The 14,987-nt window shown below is 35.3% G+C and overlaps 1 non-coding gene across 1 annotated transcript; it reads right to left on the reverse strand.

Moving 5' to 3' along the window:
- Positions 1–474: 474 nt before the first annotated feature.
- Positions 475–581, reverse strand: LOC139887207 (small nucleolar RNA R71). Its single transcript, XR_011773046.1, has one exon. It is a non-coding gene; the product is annotated as a small nucleolar RNA R71 (small nucleolar RNA).
- Between the last annotated feature and the right edge of the window lie 14,406 nt (positions 582–14,987).

Here is a 14,987-nt window from a genome sequence, read left to right on the forward strand (position 1 = left end):
CCTGAACCACAAATCATTCAACCAGAGAATGTTGAGAAAGAAACCATTAAATCAGAATCCTCTAGTGATTCAGATTAAACAAATTCAATCATGGAAAATCAGGAACCTCTAAGTATGGAAGATTGAATGAGAGCTACACGCACTGGCCAAGGTCATGCCATTACTCAACTAGACATTAATGTGCCAGATTATGAAATCAAAGGACAAATTCTACCCATGGTAACTAATCAATGCCAATTTAGTGGTACGCTAAAAGAAGATCCAAACGAACATCTTCGTACCTTTAATAGGATTTATACTCTATTCAAAATCAGAGAAGTTGAGGATGAACAGATCTATCTCATGTTATTTCCCTGGACTTTAAAGGGAGAAGCCAAAGATTAGTTAGAATCGTTACCTGAAGGGGCGATTGACACATGGGATGTCTTAGTTGAGAAATTTCTTAAAAGATTCTTTCCGGTATCTAAAGCCGTGAGACTTCAAGGAGAAATTGTTACGTTCACACAAAAGCCAAATGAAACTTTATATGAGGCGTGGACAAGATTTGGAAAGTTGTTTAGAGGATGTCCTCAACATGGTTTAGACACTTATCAAATAGTACAAATATTCTACCAAGGATGCGATATTACTACACGAAAAGACATCGACATAGCAGCTTGTGGTTCCATTATGAAGAAAACGGCAACTGAAGCATACAAAATTATTGATAACACAGCCTCCCACTCACATGAGTGGCATCAAGAAAAAGACATCGTTAGATCATCTAAAGCGGCTAGAGCCGATTCTAGCCATGACTTTGATTCCATTTCCGCAAAGTTAGACGCTTTCGAGAGACGAATGGAAAAGATGACTAAAGATATTCACGCAATACAAATTAGTTGTGAGCAGTGTGGAGGCCACATTTGACAAAAGATTGTCTCAGTATTGAACAAACAATGGAACAAAGAGAGAATGTTTCATACATGAACCAAAGTTCTGGAAATAATTATCAAAATAATTATCAACCGCCAAGACCAAACTACAATCAAAATTAGAATTATAACCGAAATGTTCCATACAACAACCAACAAGGTCCTAGCAATCAACAAGTATCTAATAATACTTACAACCAGCAAAGACCTATTTTTCGAAATAAACCACCACAAACCGATGATAAAAAGGAAAATTTAGAAGACATGATTTCGAAGCTAGTTGAATCTCAAACGCAGTTTTTCACATCTCAGAAACAAACTAATGAACAAATTGCTCAAGCATTTAGAAATCAACAAGCTTCTATTCAAAATCTGGAACAAGAAGTAAGCAACCTAGCAAGGTTGATAGGTAAAAGAAAACCGGGGAGTTTACCTAGTGATACAAATGCTAACCCCCGAAATGAAACAGTTAAAGCCATTACCACAAGAAGTGGTATTACACTTAAACCACCTGAAATACCTGTAATTATTGATGACTCTATTCCTACTACACAGCCACCACAATCTGAGCAAGATAAGAAAACAGAACCGGTAGTTGAAAAGGTTAATGAATATAACACAGTTAAGGCAAAGCCTTATGTTAAACCATATCAACCACCACTTCCTTACCCAAGTAAAATGAGAAAAGAAAGACTTGAAGCTGAGCAATCCAAATTTTTAGATATGTTTAAACAAATAAATGTCAATCTTCCTTTCATTGATGTGATTACAAGAATGCCAAGATATGCTAAATTCCTGAAAGATCTAATCACAAATAGAAAGAAAATGGAAGAACACTCGGCTGTTACAATGAATGCTAATTATTCTGCAGTGCTGTTGAATGAACTACCAGAAAAACTTTCAGATCCAGGAAGTTTCACAATTCCATGTTTTCTGGGTAGTCTTAGTTCAATAGAAGCATTGGCAGACTTAGGTGCTAGTATAAATTTAATGCCGTATTCATTATACGCTAAACTAGACCTCGGAGAATTGAAACCAACACGAATAAGCATACAACTAGCCGATCAATCAGTAAAATATCCTAGAGGGATAATGGAGAACATGCTAGTTAAAGTTGGTACTTTAGTATTTCCAGTAGATTTTGTTATTCTGGACATGGAAGAAGATTCTCGAGTTCCTCTCATATTAGGAAGACCATTCTTAAACACAGCTAAAGTAATAATAGACGTGTTCGATAAGAAACTGACCCTAAGTATAGAGGATGAGAGTGTTACCTTTTCTGTGGATAAAGCCATGCAACAACCGCAATCTGCAGATGATACATGTTATTATATTCAAACTATAGATTCACATGCAGAATTGTTAGAAGAATTTCCAGAATTACAAGGAACAGGAGAATGTTCTTTAGGAGAAGGAACTGAACCAATTGATGAAGCTGAAATATTAGCCGCACTCATGGCTAATGATTACGAACCAACAACAGAAGAACTTCAAATGTTGAAAGAGAAAGACAGATATCGATACAAATCATCGATAGAAGAACCACCGATATTAGAGTTAAAGCCACTTCCAACCCATTTGGAATACGCTTATTTACATGGTGAATCTGAATTACCTGTAATAATATCATCTTCTCTTACGGAAAATGAAAAATCTCAACTCATTTCTGTGCTAAAAGCTCATAAACCAGCTATTGCATGGAAGATTCATGACATTAAAGGTATAAGTCCTTTGTATTGCACACATAAAATCCTTATGGAAGAAGGTCATAAAACATATGTGCAATGCCAACGAAGACTAAATCCAAATATGCAAGATGTTGTTAAGAAAGAAATTATTAAACTGCTCGATGCAGGTTTAATTTATTCAATCTCTGATAGTCCATGGGTAAGCCAGTTCAATGCATACCTAAGAAGGGTGGCATGACTGTCATCACAAATGAAAAAGATGAGCTTATTCCTACTAGGACTGTAACAGGATGGCGTGTTTGTATTAATTATAGAAAATTAAATGATACCACCAGAAAAGATCACTTTCCCTTACCTTTCATTGATCAAATGTTGGAAAGGTTAGCCGGGAATAGTTACTATTGTTTTCTTGACGGTTTCTCCGGATACTTTCAAATTCCAATTGCACCCGAGGACCAAGAGAAAACTACCTTCACGTGCCCTTATGGTACTTTTGCTTACAAACGCATGCCATTTGGACTTTGCAACGCCCCTGCAACCTTTCAAAGATGCATGATGGCGATTTTTCACGACATGATAGAAGAATGCATGGAAGTTTTCATGGATGACTTTTCAGTCTTTGGTGATACTTTTGAAACATGTCTAGTTAATCTTGAACGAATGCTTATTAGATGCGAGCAATCAAATCTAGTACTTAATTGGGAGAAATGACATTTCATGGTTAAAGAATGCATCGTTCTTGGTCATAAAATTTCAAAGGAAGGAATTGAAGTGGATAGAGCTAAAGTAGATGTAATTGCTAAACTTCCACATCTCACCAATGTTAGAGGAGTTAGGAGTTTTATAGGGCATGCCGGTTTTTACCGATGTTTCATAAAAGACTTTTCTAAAATTGCCACTCCTATGAATAAACTCCTAGAAAAGGATGCTCCATTCATCTTTTCAGATGAATGCATCAAATCTTTTAATATTCTTAAAGAAAAACTCACTAATGCGCCGATCATGATAACTCCAAATTGGAATCTACCATTTGAACTCATGTGCGATGCAAGTGATTTTGCAATGGGAGCCGTTTTAGGACAAATGATTGAAAAACGATTTCAACCTATTTATTACGCTAGTAAGACGTTACAAGGAGCACAAACGAATTACACAACTACTGAAAAAGAACTCCTTGCTATTGTCTTTGCTTTTAACAAATTTCGTTCATATCTCGTTCTAGCTAAAACGGTTGTCTATACTGATCATTCTGCTCTTAGATACCTATTTTCAAAATAAGATGTCAAACCACGATTAATCCGTTGGATATTACTCTTACAAGAGTTCGATATTGAAATCCGAGACAAAAAGGGAGCTGAAAATCTCGCCGCTGATCATCTTTCTCGCCTTGAAAATCCTGAATTAGAAGTTCTAAATGAATCGGCTATACAAGACAACTTTCCTGATGAATATCTATTGAAAATCGATTATAATAAAATTCCATGGTTTGCAGACTATGCAACCTACTTAGTATGTGGATTCCTTGAAAAAGGGTTGTCATACCAAAAACGAAAGAAATTCTTTAGTGACATAAAACACTATTTTTGGGAAGATCCACATTTGTTTAAAAGTTGTCCCAATGGAATAATACGCCGATGCATATTCGGGGATGAAGCTAGTCAAATCTTAAATCATTGTCACACAGGACCAACAGGAGGGCATTATGGGCCTCAACTCACAGCAAGAAAAGTCTAAGATGCTGGATTTTATTGGCCTACAATTTTCAAAGACGCACATCTTCTTTGTAAATCCTGTGATGCTTGTCAAAGGGCCGTAAAAATAAGTCATCGTGATGAAATGCCTCAAAATGTCATTCAAGTATGTGAAGTATTTGACGTTTGGGGTATTGACTTTATGGGTCCATTTCCAAAATCTCATAATAATCTCTACATTTTCGTTGCCATTGATAATGTATCTAAATGGGCGGAAGCACAAGCTCTCCCAACTAATGATGCACGAGTTGTAGTCAACTTCTTAAAACGTCTTTTTGCTAGGTTCGGAACACCGAAAGCTTTAATAAGTGATCGGGGTACTCATTTTTGTAATAATCAACTTGAGAAAGTTCTCAAAAGATATGGAGTAACTCATAAAATCTCAACTGCTTATCATCCAAAAACAAGTGGACAAGTTGAAAATACCAACCGAGCTTTAAAACGTATTCTAGAGAAAACCGTAGGATCAAATATGAAGGAATGGTCCATGAAATTAGAGGATGCACTATGGGCTTTTAGAACAGCCTACAAATCTCCAATTGGCACCACACCTTTTAAACTCGTTTACGGAAAAGCATGTCACCTTCCAGTAGAAATTGAGCACAAAGCATTCTGGGCTTTGAAGGCATGTAATCTTGATTTGCATGAAGCTAGACATCTACGGTTAAGTCAACTAAACGAATTAGAAGAATTAATACATGATGCATATGAAAATTCGTTAATCTATAAGGAAAGAATGAAGAAATGGCATGATAAAAGAATCCGAAGTTCAAAAGAATTTAAGGAAGGAGACAGAGTTCTTCTTTTCAATTCAAGATTCAAGCTATTTCCTGGAAAATTGAAATCAAGATGGTCTGGACCATTAATAGTCAAAAGAGTTTTCCCATACGGAACAGTAGAGTTAATAAATTCAAATGGGATTGAATTTAAAGTTAATGGTCACAGAGTTAAACATTACATAGATAATCCAATGGAAGTTGAAGATGAAGTTAATCACAATTTCGACACCACAGCTAACTAAGTGTCGAAAATTTCGAATCTTTTAAGGGTAATATGAATTTCTGTTAGAGTTAGATGTTCTGTTTTCGTGTAGTTCTCGAGAATGGAATCCGAATGGTCTTTCCCTAGCAGACCCTAAAGAACTAGTCTTCTCCCTCCATTCTGAATTTTTATTTCTTTTAGGTTTTACGAGATGAAGAATTCCTTTGATCTGAACCATGGTCTACTACTACACGCTATGATTACTAAACGTAATAATAACACTTTCCCGAGTGAACTGGTATCATTCATAAGAGGCAAAATGGACGAAGTAAGGAAAGAACTCAGGAAGAATCATAATAAGATACATTTTGGTAAAGGAAAATCAAAATCCATAACAAAAAGAAGAGCACGACACCTTAAAAGATGTCATAAATGCCGAAAATGGTCACATGAAAGGAAATGTTCGAACAATCAGACACATTCCAATACTGAGTTCATTACTTTATGCAGAGAAGGACCGTGCATATGTTTAGAAGAAAAATTATTGAAAAATCGAGGTTACGCTTACGTAGCTATGGAAAACCAAATCGAACGACTTTCCTATGAGTCGGCTAAAACAGGTCTCTGAGAATTCTATCTCACAGGTAAGTTAAATGTCTCGTTCATATTGATTATAAACGTTCCATATTAATTGATTTCGTCGCGAGGTTTTGACCTCTATATGAGACGTTTTTCAAAGACTGCATTCATTTTTAAAACAACCATAACCTTTATTTTATCTATAAAGGTTTAAAAAGCATTACGTAGATTATCAAATAATGATAATCTAAAATATATCGTTTACACACGACCATTACATAATGGTTTACAATAAGAATATATTACATCAAAAATAAGTTTCTTGAATGCAGTTTTTACATAATATCATACAAGCATGGACTCCAAATCTTGTCCTTATTTTAGTATGCAACAGCGGAAGCTCTTAAAAATCACCTGAGAATAAACATGCTTAAAACGTCAACAAAAATGTTGGTGAGTTATAGGTTTAACCTATATATTATCAAATCATAATAATAGACCACAAGATTTCATATTTCAATATACATCCCATACATAGAGATAAAAATCATTCATATGGTGAATACCTGGTAACCGACATTAACAAGATGCATATAAGAAGATCCCCTATCATTCTGGGAAATCCTTCAGACAAGATAAAACAACATCGAAGTACTAAAGCATCCGGTACTTTGGATGGGGTTCGTTAGGCCCAATAGATCTATCTTTAGGATTCGCTTCAATTAGTAGATCGGTTTACTAATTCTTAGGTTACCAAGCAAAAGGGGCATATTCGGATTCGATCATTCACCCATATAATGTAGTTTCAATTACTTGTGTCTATTTCGTAAAACATTTCTAAAACTGCATGTATTCTCATCCCAAAATATTAGATTTTAAAAGTGGGACTATAACTCACTTTCACAGATTTTTACTTCGTCGGGAAGTAAGACTTGGACACTGGTCGATTCACGAACCTATAACAAATATGTACATATATATCAAAGTATGTTCAAAATATATTTACAACATTTTTAATACGTTTTAATGTTTTAAGTTTATTAAGTCAGCTGTCCTCGTTAGTAACCTACAACTAGTTGTCCACAATTAGATGTACAGAAATAAATCGATATATATATTATCTTGAATCAATCCACGACCCAGTGTATACACGTCTCAGGCTAGATCACAACTCAAACTATATATATTTTTGGAATTAACCTCAACCCTGTATAGCTAACTCCAACATTACTGCATATAGAGTGTCTATGGTTGTTCCAAATAATATATATAGATGGGTCGATATGATATGTCAAAACATTTGCATACGTGTCTATGGTATCCCAAGATTACATAATATATTAGAATACATGTATAATACAATATAAGTTAGCTAGGATATGATTTGTATAGAATTTTTACAATATTTCCCGTAGCTACAACAATAAAAAAAAAATATCCAATCTTGTTTTACCCATAACTTCTTCATTTTAAATCCGTTTTGAGTGAATCAAATTGCTATGGTTTCATATTGAACTCTATTTTATGAATCTAAACAGAAAAAGTATAGGTTTGTAGTCGGAAATATAAGTTACAAGTCATTTTTGTAAGAGGTAGTCATTTCAGTCGAAAGAACGACGTCTTGATGACCATTTTGAAAAACATACTTCCACTTTGAGTTTAACCATGATTTTTGGATATAGTTTCATGTTCATAAGAAAAATCATTTTCCCAGAATAACAACTTTTAAATCAAAGTTTATTATAGTTTTTAATTAACTAACCCAAAACAGCCCGCGGTGTTACTACGACGGCGTATATCCGGTTTTACGGTGTTTTTCGTGTTTTCAGGTTTTAAATCATTAAGTTAGCATATCATATAGATATATAACATGTGTCTAGTTGATTTTAAAAGTTAAATTAGAAGAATTAACTTTTGTTTGCGAACAAGTTTAGAATTAACTAAACTATGTTCTAGTGATTTGAAGTTTAAACCTTCGAATAAGGTAGTTATATATATATATATATATATATATATATATATATATATATATATATATATATATATATATATATATATATATATATATATATGAATCGAATGATGTTATGAACATCATTACTACGTCAGGTTTTGTGGATAAACCTACTGGAAATGAGAAAAATAGATCTAGCTTCAAAGGATCCTTGGATGGCTTGAAAGTTCTTGAAGCAGAATCATGACACGAAAACAAGTTCAAGTAAGATTTCCACTCGAAATAAGATTGTTAGAGTTATAGAAATTGAATCAAAATTTGAATATGAGTATTACATTATATTAGAAAGATATCTTACTGTAAATAATAAAGATTTCTTGAGGTTGGAAGATCACTTTACAAGATTGAAAGTAAGCTAGCAAACTTGGAAGTATTCTTGATTTTATGAAACTAAAACTTATAGAATTTATGAAGAACACTTAGAACTTGAAGATAGAACTTGAGAGAGATCACTTAGATGAAGAAAATTGAAGAATGAAAGTGTTTGTAGGTTTTTTGGTCGTTGGTATATGGATTGGATATAAAGGATGTGTAATTTTGTTTTCATGTAAATAAGTCATGAATGATTACTCATATTTTTGTAATTTTATGAGATATTTCATGCTAGTTGCCAAATGATGGTTCCCACATGTGTTAAGTGACTCACATGGGCTGCTAAGAGCTGATCATTGGAGTGTATATACTAATAGTACATACATCTAAAAGTTGTGTATTGTACGAGTACGAATACGGGTGCATACGAGTAGAATTGTTGATGAAACTGAACGAGGCTGTAATTGTAAGCATTTTTGTTAAGTAGATGTATTTTGATAAGTGTCTTGAAGTCTTTCAAAAGTGTATGAATACATATTAAAACACTACATGTATATACATTTTAACTGAGTCGTTAAGTCATCGTTAGTCGTTACATGTAAATGTTGATTTGAAACCTTTAAGTTAACGATCTTGTTAAATGTTGTTAACCCAATGTTTATTATATCTAATGAGATGTTAAATTATTATATTATCATGATATTATGATATATTACTATATCTTAATATGATATATATACATTTAAATGTCGTTACAACGATAATCGTTACATATATGTCTCTTTTCGAAATCCTTAAGTTAGTAGTCTTGTTTTTATATATGTAGTTCATTGTTAATATACATAATGACATGTTTACTTATCATTTATCATGATTAAACATAGTGTATCAATATCTTAATATGATTCATATATATTTAGTAAGACGTTGTTATAACGATAATCGTTATATATATCGTTTTGTGTTTCTTAATTCAATAAACTCAATTTTATGTATAAAACTCATTGTTAAAATACCTAATGAGATACTTACTTATCATAATATCAAGTTAACTATATATATAATCATATATATGTCATCATATAGTTTTTACAAGTTTTAACGTTCGTGAATCACCGGTCAACTTGGGTGGTTAATTGTCTATATGAAACCTATTTCAATTAATCAAGTCTTGATAAGTTTGATTGCTTAACATGTTGGAAACACTTAATCATGTAAATAACAATTTCATTTAATATATATAAACATGGAAAAGTTCGGGTCACTACAGTACCTACCCGTGAAATAAATTTCGTCCCGAAATTTTAAGCAGTTGGAGGTGTTGACGTATCTTCTGGAAATAAGTGCGGGTATTTCTTCTTCATCTGATCTTCTCATTCCCAAGTGAACTCGGGTCCTCTACGAGCATTCCATCGAACCTTAACAATAGGTATCTTGTTTTGTTTAAGTCTTTTAACCTCACGATCCATTATTTCGACGGGTTCTTCGATGAATTGAAGTTTTTCGTTGATTTGGATTTCGTCTAACAGAATAGTGAGATCTTCTTTAGCAAAACATTTCTTCAAATTCGAGACGTGGAAAGTGTTATGTACAGCCGCGAGTTGTTGAGGTAACTCAAGTCGGTAAGCTACTGGTCCGACACGATCAATAATCTTGAATGGTCCAATATACCTTGGATTTAATTTCCCTCGTTTGCCAAATCGAACAACGCCTTTCCAAGGTGCAACCTTAAGCATGACCATCTCTCCAATTTCAAATTCTATATCTTTTCTTTTAATGTCGGCGTAGCTCTTTTGTCGACTTTGGGCGGTTTTCAACCGTTGTTGAATTTGGATGATCTTCTCGGTAGTTTCTTGTATTATCTCTGGACCCGTAATATGTCTATCCCCCACTTCACTCCAACAAATCAGAGACCTGCACTTTCTACCATAAAGTGCTTCAAACGGCGCCATCTCAATGCTTGAATGGTAGCTGTTGTTGTAGGAAAATTCTGCTAATGGTTGATGTCGATCCCAACTGTTTCTGAAATCAATAACACATGCTCGTAGCATATCTTCAAGCGTTTGTATCGTCCTTTCACTCTGCCCATCAGTTTGTAGATGATAGGCAGTACTCATGTCTAGACGAGTTCCGAATGCTTGCTGTAATGTCTGCCAGAATCTTGAAATAAATCTGCCATCCCTATCAGAGATAATAGAGATTGGTATTCCATGTCTGGAGACGACTTCCTTCAAATACAGTCATGCTAACTTCTCCATCTTGTCATCTTCTCTTATTGGCAGGAAGTGTGCTGATTTGGTGAGACGATCAACTATTACCCAAATAGTATCAAAACCACTTGCAATCCTTGGCAATTTAGTGATGAAATCCATGGTAATGTTTTCCCATTTCCATTTTGGGATTTCGGGTTGTTGAAGTAGACCTGATGGTTTCTGATGCTCAGCTTTGACCTTAGAACACGTCAAACATTCCCCTACGTATTTAGCAACATCGGCTTTCATACTTGGCCACCAAAAATATTTCTTGAGATCCTTGTACATCTTCCCCGTTCCAGGATGTATTGAGTATCTGGTTTTATGAGCTTCTCTAAGTACCATTTCTCTCATATCTCTAAATTTTGGTACCCAAATTCTTTCAGCCCTATACCGGGTTCCATCTTCCCGAATATTAAGATGCTTCTCCGATCCTTTGGGTATTTCATCCTTTAAATTTCCCTCTTTTAAAACTCCTTGTTGCGCCTCCTTTATTTGAGTAGTAAGGTTAGTGTGAATCATTATATTCATAGATTTTACACGAATGGGTTCTCTGTCCTTTCTGCTCAAGGTCGGCTACCACATTTGCCTTCCCCGGGTGATAACGAATCTCAAAGTCATAATCATTCAACAATTCAATCCATCTGCGCTGCCTCATGTTCAGTTGTTTCTGATTAAATATGTGTTGAAGACTTTCGTGGTCGGTATATATAATACTTTTGACCCCATATAAGTAGTGCCTCCAAGTCTTTAATGCAAAAACAACCGCGCTTAATTCCAAATCATGCGTCGTATAATAATTCTGCTCGTGAATCTTCAATTGTCTAGACACATAAGCAATTACTTTTGTTCGTTGCATTAATACACAACCGAGACCTTGCTTTGAGGCGTCACAATATATCACAAAATCATCATTCCCTTCAGGTAATGACAATATAGGTGCCGTAGTTAACTTTTTCTTTAACAATTGAAACGCTTTCTCGTATTCATCTTTCCATTCAAATTTCTTCCCTTTATGCATTAATGCAGTCAAGGGTTTTGCTATTCTGGAAAAATCTTGGATGAACCTTCCGTAGTAACCAGCTAGTCCTAAAAACTAGCGTATGTGTTTTGGAGTTTTCGGGGTTTCCCACTTTTCAACAGTTTCAATCTTTGATGGATCCACCTGAATACCTTCTTTGTTCACTATGTGACCGAGGAATTGAACTTCTTCCAACCAAAATGCACACTTTGAAAACTTAGCGTACAGTTTTTCTTTTCTCAGCAACTCTAGCACTTTTCTCAAATGTTCTTCGTGCTCTTGATCATTCTTCGAGTAAATAAGTATGTCATCGATGAAAACAATGACAAACTTGTCAAGATATGGCCCACACACTCGGTTCATGAGGTCCATGAACACAGCTGGTATGTTAGTCAATCCAAACGGCATAACCATAAACTCGTAATGACTGTAACGCGTCCTAAAAGCAGTCTTCGGAATGTCATCCTCTTTCACCCGCATTTGGTGATATCCAGAACGTAAATCGATCTTCGAATAAACAGACGAGCCTTGTAGTTGATCAAATAACATGTTGATTCTTGGTAATGGGTAACGGTTCTTGATGGTAAGTTTGTTCAACTCTCGGTAGTCGATACACAACCTGAATGTACCATCTTTCTTCTTGACAAACAGAACAGGAGCTCCCCATGGTGATGTACTTGGTCGAATGAAACCACGCTCTAAAAGTTCCTGTAACTGACTTTGTAATTCTTTCATTTCGCTGGGTGCGAGTCTGTATGGAGCACGAGCTATTGGTGCAGCTCCTGGTACAAGGTCTATTTGAAATTCAACGGATCGATGTGGGGGTAATCCCGGTAATTCTTTCGGAAATACATCGGAAAATTCTTTTACGACGGGAACATCACTGATGTTCATTTCTTCAGGCTTAACTTCCTCGATGTGTGCTAGAATGACGTAACAACCTTTTCTTATTAGTTTTTGTGCCTTCAAACTACTAATAAGATTTAACTTCGTGTTGTTCTTTTCTCCGTACACCATTAAAGGTTTTTCTTTTTCACGCATAATGCGAATCGCATTTTTGTAACAAATGACCTATGCTCTCACCTTTTTCAACCAGTCCATGCCAATTATTATGTCAAAACTCCCTAACTCGACTGGTATTAAATCAATTTTAAACGTTTCATCCCCCAGTTTAATTTCTCTCTCCCAACATATATTATCTGCTGAAATTAATTTACCGTTTGCAAATTCGAGTAAAAATTTACTATCCAAAGGTGTCAATGGGCAACTTAATTTAGCGCAAAATTCTCTACTCATATAGCTTCTATCCGTACCCGAATCAAATAAAACATAAGCAGATTTATCGTCAATAAGAAACGTACCCGTAACAAGCCCGGGTCTTCCTGTGCTTCTGCCGCATTAATATTGAAAACTCTTCCACGGCACTGCCCATTAGTATTCCCCTGATTCGGGAAATTTCTAATAATGTGGCCCGGTTTTCCACATTTATAACAAACAGTGTTGGTATTACTTGCTCCGACACTATTTGTTTCGGCATTACTTGTTCCGACATTATTTGTTCCTTTAGTTCTGTTAAACTTTGGTCCGTAGACCTCACACTTTGTCGCGCTATGACCATTTCTTTTACACCTATTGCAAAATGTCGTGTAAAACCCCTGATGATTTTCTTCACACCTATGACATGGTTGTTTTTGGTTTTTGTTGCCGTTGTTGTTATTGAGGTTGTTATTAGGATTGTTATTGTTGTTGAAACGGTTGTTGTAGTTGTTATTGTTGTTGGGATATTTGTTGTAGTTATTGTTAGGATTGCGGTTATTGTTGCGATTGTTGGGATAGTTGTTGCGATTGTGGTTGTAATTGTTGTTGTTGTTGTTGTTGTTGTACTGGTGACTCTTGTCACCGTTTTCCTCCCACTTCATCTTGAGTTGTTTCGTGATGGCTTCTTCGGCCGCCTGCTCTTTAATTCTTCCCTCAATTTGATTTATGAGTTTATGAGCCATTCGACTTGCCTTCTGTATAGAAGCGGGCTCGTGTGAACTCACATCTTCTTGAATTCTTACTGGTAACCCTTTTACAAATGCGTTGATCTTCTCTTCTTCATCTTCTAATGCTCCCGGACACAATAGGCACAACTCTGTGAATCGTCGTTCATATGTGGTAACATCGAACCCTTGTGTTCGTAACTCTTTAAGCTCTACCTTGTGTTTATTGACTTCGTTTCTAGGACGGTACTGCTCGTTCATCAATTGCTTGAATGCCGATCACGGTAGTGCGTAAGCAGCATTTTGTCCTACCTGTTCAAGATAGGTGTTCCACCACGTTAACGCAGTACCTGTGAAGGTATGCGTAGCGTAACTTACTTTGTCCTCTTCAGTACACTTACTTATGGCAAACACCGATTCGAATTTCTCGATCCACCATTTCAATCCAATTGGTCCTTTGGTTGCATCAAATTCCAAAGGTTTGCAGGCAGTGAATTCTTTGTAGGTGCATCCTACACGATTTCTTGCGCCGTTAGCTGTATTGCTAGATTCAGAGTTATGGTTGGTATGTAGCGCAGCCTGTACTGTAGCTATGTTTGCAGCAAGAAAAGTACAAAATTCCTCTTCGCTCATATTCATGGTGTGTCGAGTAGTCGTTGCCATTTCCTTCAAAATAGCCAACTGAATCGAGTTAATCATACAGAATATTAAGAGTAGTCAATAGTATTTCGTAGCATAATATGAACTCATTTATAAAAGCTTTTTCTTCATATTAGCGTTTTATAAGTTTAAATTCGGGTACTACCTACCCGTTAAGTTCATACTTAGTAGCTAATATACAATTCAACTACTAAATTTCCATATGAAAAACTGATTATAATAATATATCACATATAAATATTCTTCAAACTTAAAACTTAGCTATATTACATATAACATGAAATATAGTACACTTTGATACCGGACAGTTTTGAAGATAAATCTAGTTAATACGCAAGTTATTCAGCAAAGGAAATAAAGACACGTAATTCATATGTCCAGAAACAAGTCATGCATTCTGGTTTTACTAAGATGACTTCCCATCCTTGGTCTTGTGGAAAATAACCGTTATGACCATTGGCTAGGCAGCATGTTGTAATGTCATCAAAAGAACGAGGGTTTCGTAATGTCCAACAGCCCCGTAATAATCTAAAAACATTGTTTCTCACCCCAACTACTGAATCCGTCACTTGTGGAAAGGTTTTATTTAAAAGTTGCAATCCGATGTTCTTTTTCTCACTTTTGTAAGAAGCGAACATCACTAACCCGTAAACATAACATGCTTCTTTATGTTGCATGTTAAAAGCTTTTTCTAATTCACGAAATCCTATGTTGAGATATGTTGAGTCAAAATAGGTTCTTAACCCGTAGCGTAAAATTGAATTTGGGTTCCCTGCATTTAATGCTTTAAAGAAAACACGGCGTAACTTACGGTCTCCCCAGTGTGATATACTCCA

The sequence above is a fragment of the Rutidosis leptorrhynchoides genome, chromosome 1 (genome assembly GCF_046630445.1).
Source record: "Rutidosis leptorrhynchoides isolate AG116_Rl617_1_P2 chromosome 1, CSIRO_AGI_Rlap_v1, whole genome shotgun sequence".
NCBI lineage: Eukaryota > Viridiplantae > Streptophyta > Magnoliopsida > Asterales > Asteraceae > Rutidosis > Rutidosis leptorrhynchoides.